Raw genomic sequence first — 6,000 nt, 5'->3', positions numbered from 1 at the left:
GAACCGGAACCTTAAATTAGAACACCTGAGACTTCTTCCAGATGACATGGAACCCCCTAGAACCTGAACTAGAACCTCTTCAGGACAACAAAGCCTTCTCTGGAAATCAAGAACTTTCTTTAATATTGTGAGAACCCGAGATATCTCCCCGAGAGCTCTTTTAGATCCCTGGAGTTCCTTGAATATAACCGGGTACTCCCTTAGAACGTGCAGAACCTTCTCAAAAACACAGAGAACCTCCTCAAGGACCTCCCTGGAACTGCTCCAGCACTCCTGGAACCTACTAAGGAACCCCTCAGATACCCTTTAAACGAATACAAAACCACTGTGGAACCTGTCCCAGTTTACAGAACCGCAGCAGAACCTTAAAGAACAGTTTTAAAAGAGCCGGATTAATATATAAAAGCAAAACAAACACTCACAAATAATTACTGTAAATAAACAGAAATGTGAACTGAAAATGGTTCTCTATGATCTCAGCAGAACCTTTATTTAAGATTATTTAAACCTCATACAGTATACTCCCTTAGAACATGCAAAACCTTCTCCACAACGCTAAAAACACAGAACCTCCTCACAGACCTCCCTGGAACAGCCTCAAGCACTCCTGGAACCTACTAAGGGACCGTCGGAACCATTTAAACCATTTCAAACCACTGTGGAACCTGTCCCAGTTTACAGAACCTTAGAGAACAGTTTTAAAAGAGCCGGATTCATTTATAAAAGCACGACAAACACACACACAAACAAATACTGTAAATAAACAAATGAATGAAGAAATGTGAAGTGAAAACTGTTCTCCACAATCTAAGCAGAACCTTAATTAAAGGTTCTTTAAACCTCTACTCTGTGGTTCTAGAGAGAACCTTAGAGACAGTTTTTAAAAGAGTTGGAATAATATAAAAAAGCACGACGAACACACACAAATAAATCCTGTAAATAAACAGAAATGTGAACTGAAAATGATTCTGTGTAATTAATAAACCTTTATAAAGGGTTCTTTAAACCTCTGCTTTGTGGTTCTAGAGAGAACCTTAAAGAACAGTTTAAAAAAAACAGATTAATATATAATGCACAACAAACACGTAAATAAATACTGTAAATAAACAGAAATGTGAACTGAAAATATCTTTTTCTTTCTCTATAATCTCAGCAGAACCTTAATTAAGAGGATCTTCAAACCTGCTCTGTGGTTCTACAGAGAACCTTAGAACAGTTTCAAATGAGCCGGATTCATTTATAAAAGCACCACAAACACACGTAAATAAATACTGTAAATAAATGTAAACTGAAAATATCTTTTTCTTTCTCTATAATCTCAGCAGAACCTTAATTAAGAGGTTCTTTAAACCTATGCTCTGTGGTTCTACAGAGAACCTTAGAGAACAGTAAAAAAAAAAAAGATTAATCTGTAAAGCACAACAAACACGTAAATAAAGACAGTAAATAAACAGAAATGTGAACTGAAAATATATTTTTCTTTCTCTATAATCTGAGCAGAACCTTAATTAAGAGGTTCTTTAAACATATGATCTGTGGTTCTACAGAGATCCTCAGGTTCACCTGCTTCTTAAATGTATTTCCAGTGTTAACTGAGGTTCCGTGTTGGTTCTGCTGTGATAATCAGAGCTGAGTGTGTTCTGCGGTTCTGCAGGTGTACGGCGCCACGCGGTGGCCGGAGGAGGAACTACACGCCACCGGACGGAGAGAACCACACGGAGAACACCAGGGCTGCAAATATTCATTATAAGAACTGTTAATTAATCTGTAGATCGTTTTATAGATTCATAGATTCATTGTTTGGTCTTTAAATGTCTCATAACACATTTAGTTTAATGTCACAGAAGAAATAAAACAGAAATATTCACATTTTAAAAGATTGAATCAGAGTTTTGACAAAATAATTGGCAATTAATTTAATAACTGACAACTAATCAACTGTTAATCTTTGCTGCTTTATATTAATAATGCAAGAGAGATTCAACTGAGCTGCAAATATACATGATATTAATATTTAACTTTAAGGATATTAATCTGAAAACACAAATAAAACAATAACTTTAGCAGAGAAAGAGTGAAACTATAAAACACAGTTTCAGGTTCAAAGTTTGAATTAATTGTCTGGTTCAACAAATAATATTTAGGTTTATTTAATTTATAATATTTCATAGATTACGTTCTAATCTAGAATCTGCAGATTAGTTTAATGTCTTTAATTGTTCTTTTACATAACTAAAGAATGTTTTACAAAGTCAATTTCAAGCACTTTCAAGCTTTTCCAGCACCTTAGTCACGTATTTATACAGTTTATTATTATTATTATTATTATTATTATTATTATTATTATTAATATTGTCTGTTTCACATTAAATTAATGTCATTGTGCTATGAAACAACAACAATTATGTTTGGTGACAGAATCTTTCTGAACAAATTTTATTAAAAATTCATGTTTCCTGTCATCTTTCATAATAGTTCATTAAAATTAAAAAATATTTAGATTATTCTATGATATAGTTCTATAATATTTCATAGATTACATTCTAATCTAATAGCTATAGCTCTTAGAATCTGCAGATTAGTTTAATATCTTTCAAAACATGTTTCTTGTGTTGTTCTTTCACATAACTAAAGAACAATTTCAAGCACTTTCAAGCTTTTCCAGCAGATTAGTTACATATTCATACAGTTTATTATGTAAACTGGTTGTTGCACATTAAATGAATGTTATTTTGCTATAAAACAACAACAATTATGTTTGATGAAATATGTTTCCTGACATCTATAACTCTTAGAATCTGCAGATTAGTTTAATATCTTTTAAAAACATTATTCGTGTGTTGTTCTTTCACGTAACCAAATAATGTTTTCCAAAGTCAATTTCAAGGAGGTTCAAGCCTTTTCCAGCACCTTAGTTACATATTTATACAGTTTATTATGTTTACTGACATTAAATTAGATGTTATTGTGCTATAAAACTACAACAATTATGTTTGGTGAATTAAAAAAAAACAGACATAAAAATCATGTTTCCTGTCATCTTCCACACTGGCACATTAACATCCAAGTGTTTTGAAGGATCAAAGTGAGGTGAGGACATGTTGCATCTTAAACATTTCTCCACATTTTATATTTTTTGTCGTACTGCATAATGAGAATAAATCTTATTTTCCTCTCTGCTCTGATCTTCTTCAGTAAAGAGTCGCTACGAAGACAGAAAGTGGTGAAACATGAAGTCAGAGCACACACACACACACACACACACACACACACACAGCACTATAACACTATAACAGCCTCCAGACACTCAACATGAACCAGCCGACACTTTGTACTAATATAAATATATATATATATATATATTTATATATATCACTGTTAGTTTAATGTTTGAGCCTCACATGTTTAATTAGTGAGGCTCAAAATGTTCTAGACTAGTAAGACTAGTTATATATACAGTATATATATATATATATATAGTGTGTGTGTGTGTGTGTGTGGGGCTTTCAGGAACACTGCAAACAATGCGTTCATTTACAATTTCTCGTTCGTTGCGAATTATTCCTTAATTTCAACTTGTGAATTAACGAATTTCAATTTGCGAATTTCTCGTCAATTTCTACTTGCGAATTTACAAATTTCACCTTATGACCTTCAACTTGTGACTTTATGAATTTAGAACACAGAACCAGCTGAAGAACTTGGAGAACCCTTTTGAGTTTTCATCACCCTGAACCCTGTTCTGCTGTTCTTGAAGGGTTCAGAAATTCACAAGTTGGAATTTGTAAATTCACAAGTTGAAGGTCATAAGTTGAAATTCGCAAGTTGAATTTCAGAAAATCGCAATTAAAATTTGTAAATTCGAAAGTTGAAATACTTAGGTTGAAATTTGTAAATACGCAAGTTGAAAGACGGAAATTTGCAACTTAAAATGTTTAAATTTGCAAGTTGAAATTCAGAAATCCGCAAGTTGAATTTGACGAGAAATTAGCAAATTGAAATTTGTAAATTTTGCAAACTGAAACGCATTGTTTGCAGTGTTCCTGAACGCCCCACACACACTCATCACACTCTCTCTCCTGTGTTCTACCTCAGGCGGGTTTGAACCCGTGACTCCTCGCTGGCGGTCGGCGTCTTTAACCTCTGGAGCGTCTCTGAAGGAACCCAGCAGAGAGAGAGAACCAGACTGAAGCTGCAGAACGTTGTTCTAAATTCTGAAATTTGCAAGTTGAAACTGACTTTCAAATTTACAAATTTTAATTGCGATTTTTTTTTAACTTATGACCTTCAACTTGTGAATTTACAAATTCCAACTTGTGAATTTCTGAATTTAGAACACAGAACCAGCTGAAGAACTTGGCAGAACAGGTTTCAGTTTGATGAAAACTGACTGATGCGTTGGGACTTGAACCAACAACCTCAAAGCTCCAGAGCTGCTGAGCTGTGAGGAGTTCTGGAGGAACGTTCTGCAGCTTCAGTCTGGTTCTCTCTCTCTGCTGGGTTCCTTCAGAGACGCTCCAGAGGTTAAAGACGCCGACCGTCAGCCAGGAGACGCAGGTTCAAACCCGCCTGAGGTAGAACACACAGAGAGAGACTCACCTCATTCACACCTGCTGCTTCACTAACCTGATGACATCACTCATTGATGACACACTGATATATGTCTGAACACGCCCCTTCCAACTAATTACCCCTTCAGAGCTGCACAGCACAACGCTGGTCTGGTTGGTTTACTGGGAGTCTGCTGCAGCTACTGGTACCTGGTTACCATGGAGCTATAAAATATACTGAACACCTGATTCATCTGGTTAGTCACACTGGACTGAGATTATATTGAATTTTCTGCACATTTTTTCATATGATTTGCACTAAGTTGTATATAGTACATTGTATATAGTATATTGTTAAATGTCTTTTTCTTAGATTGTTTATTTTTTATCTTTATCTTAAAGGGAAGTTATTTTGTGTGAAAATGTTGTGGTCGGCTGTAACAAAGAAATTTCCCCGCTGTGGGATTAATAAAGTCAAATCTTTCTATCTATATATATGTGTGTGTGTGTGTGTGTGTGTGTGTGTGTGTGTGTGTGTGTGTGTGTGTGTACTTTTTCTTCTGCTTTTAGCTGTTTTTATCCTTTTTATAATTAGACTATTATGCTTTCAACCTGTAGCACTTTGAAATTTCCTTTAATGTAAATGTAAAAAAAAATGTAGAGTTTAAGGTGAAAAATATATAGTTTAAGGTGCAAAATTTAGAGTTTAATGTGCAAAATGTTGAGTTTAAGATGCAAAATGTAGAGTTTAAGGTCCAAATTTAGAGTTTAATGTGCAAAATATGTAGTTTAACGTGAAAAATGTAGAGTTTAAGATGCAAAAAGTTGAATGTTTGAGCCTCACATGTGTAACTCGTGAGGCTTCTAAACTGGTTCAGAATCAGAAACACTTCACTGATTCCATAGAAAGTTATTCTGCAAATAAATAAAGCTACATTAAATAAACAACACTATGCAGTCGTGGAAAAAATAATTAGACCACCCTGTTCTTCAACTTATTGTTAAGTTTTTTGGGTCATCAATAAAACCATGTTTAATGTCCAGATATCAGCTCTTAAATTAAACTATCATCAGCTGTTTTTGTTGTTATCATTATATTTGTATAAACAAACGAACCTTTAGTTGAACCAGACAGACAAAACAAAGGTCTAATATTTTTTCTGTAGCTGTAAATACAAATGCAACAAGTCATTAATAAATAGAGATATGTACAAATAGGAATAAAATAGAAACATAGACATAATTTGAAGTAAATAGATATAAGTACAATTATGTTTATATGTAACAACACTGTGACAAATTGAATTATTCATTTCTTTTTCTTAAAATAGACATTTTTTATCTTAAACTCTACATTTTGTATCTTAAACTCTACATTTTGCTCCTTAAAATAGACATTTTGCATCTTAAACTCTACATTTTGTATCTAAACTCTACATTTTGAATCTTA

Source organism: Centropristis striata, chromosome 12, assembly GCF_030273125.1.
Source record: "Centropristis striata isolate RG_2023a ecotype Rhode Island chromosome 12, C.striata_1.0, whole genome shotgun sequence".
Taxonomy (NCBI): Eukaryota; Metazoa; Chordata; class Actinopteri; order Perciformes; family Serranidae; genus Centropristis; species Centropristis striata.
Note: the sequence above shows the minus strand (reverse complement) of the source record.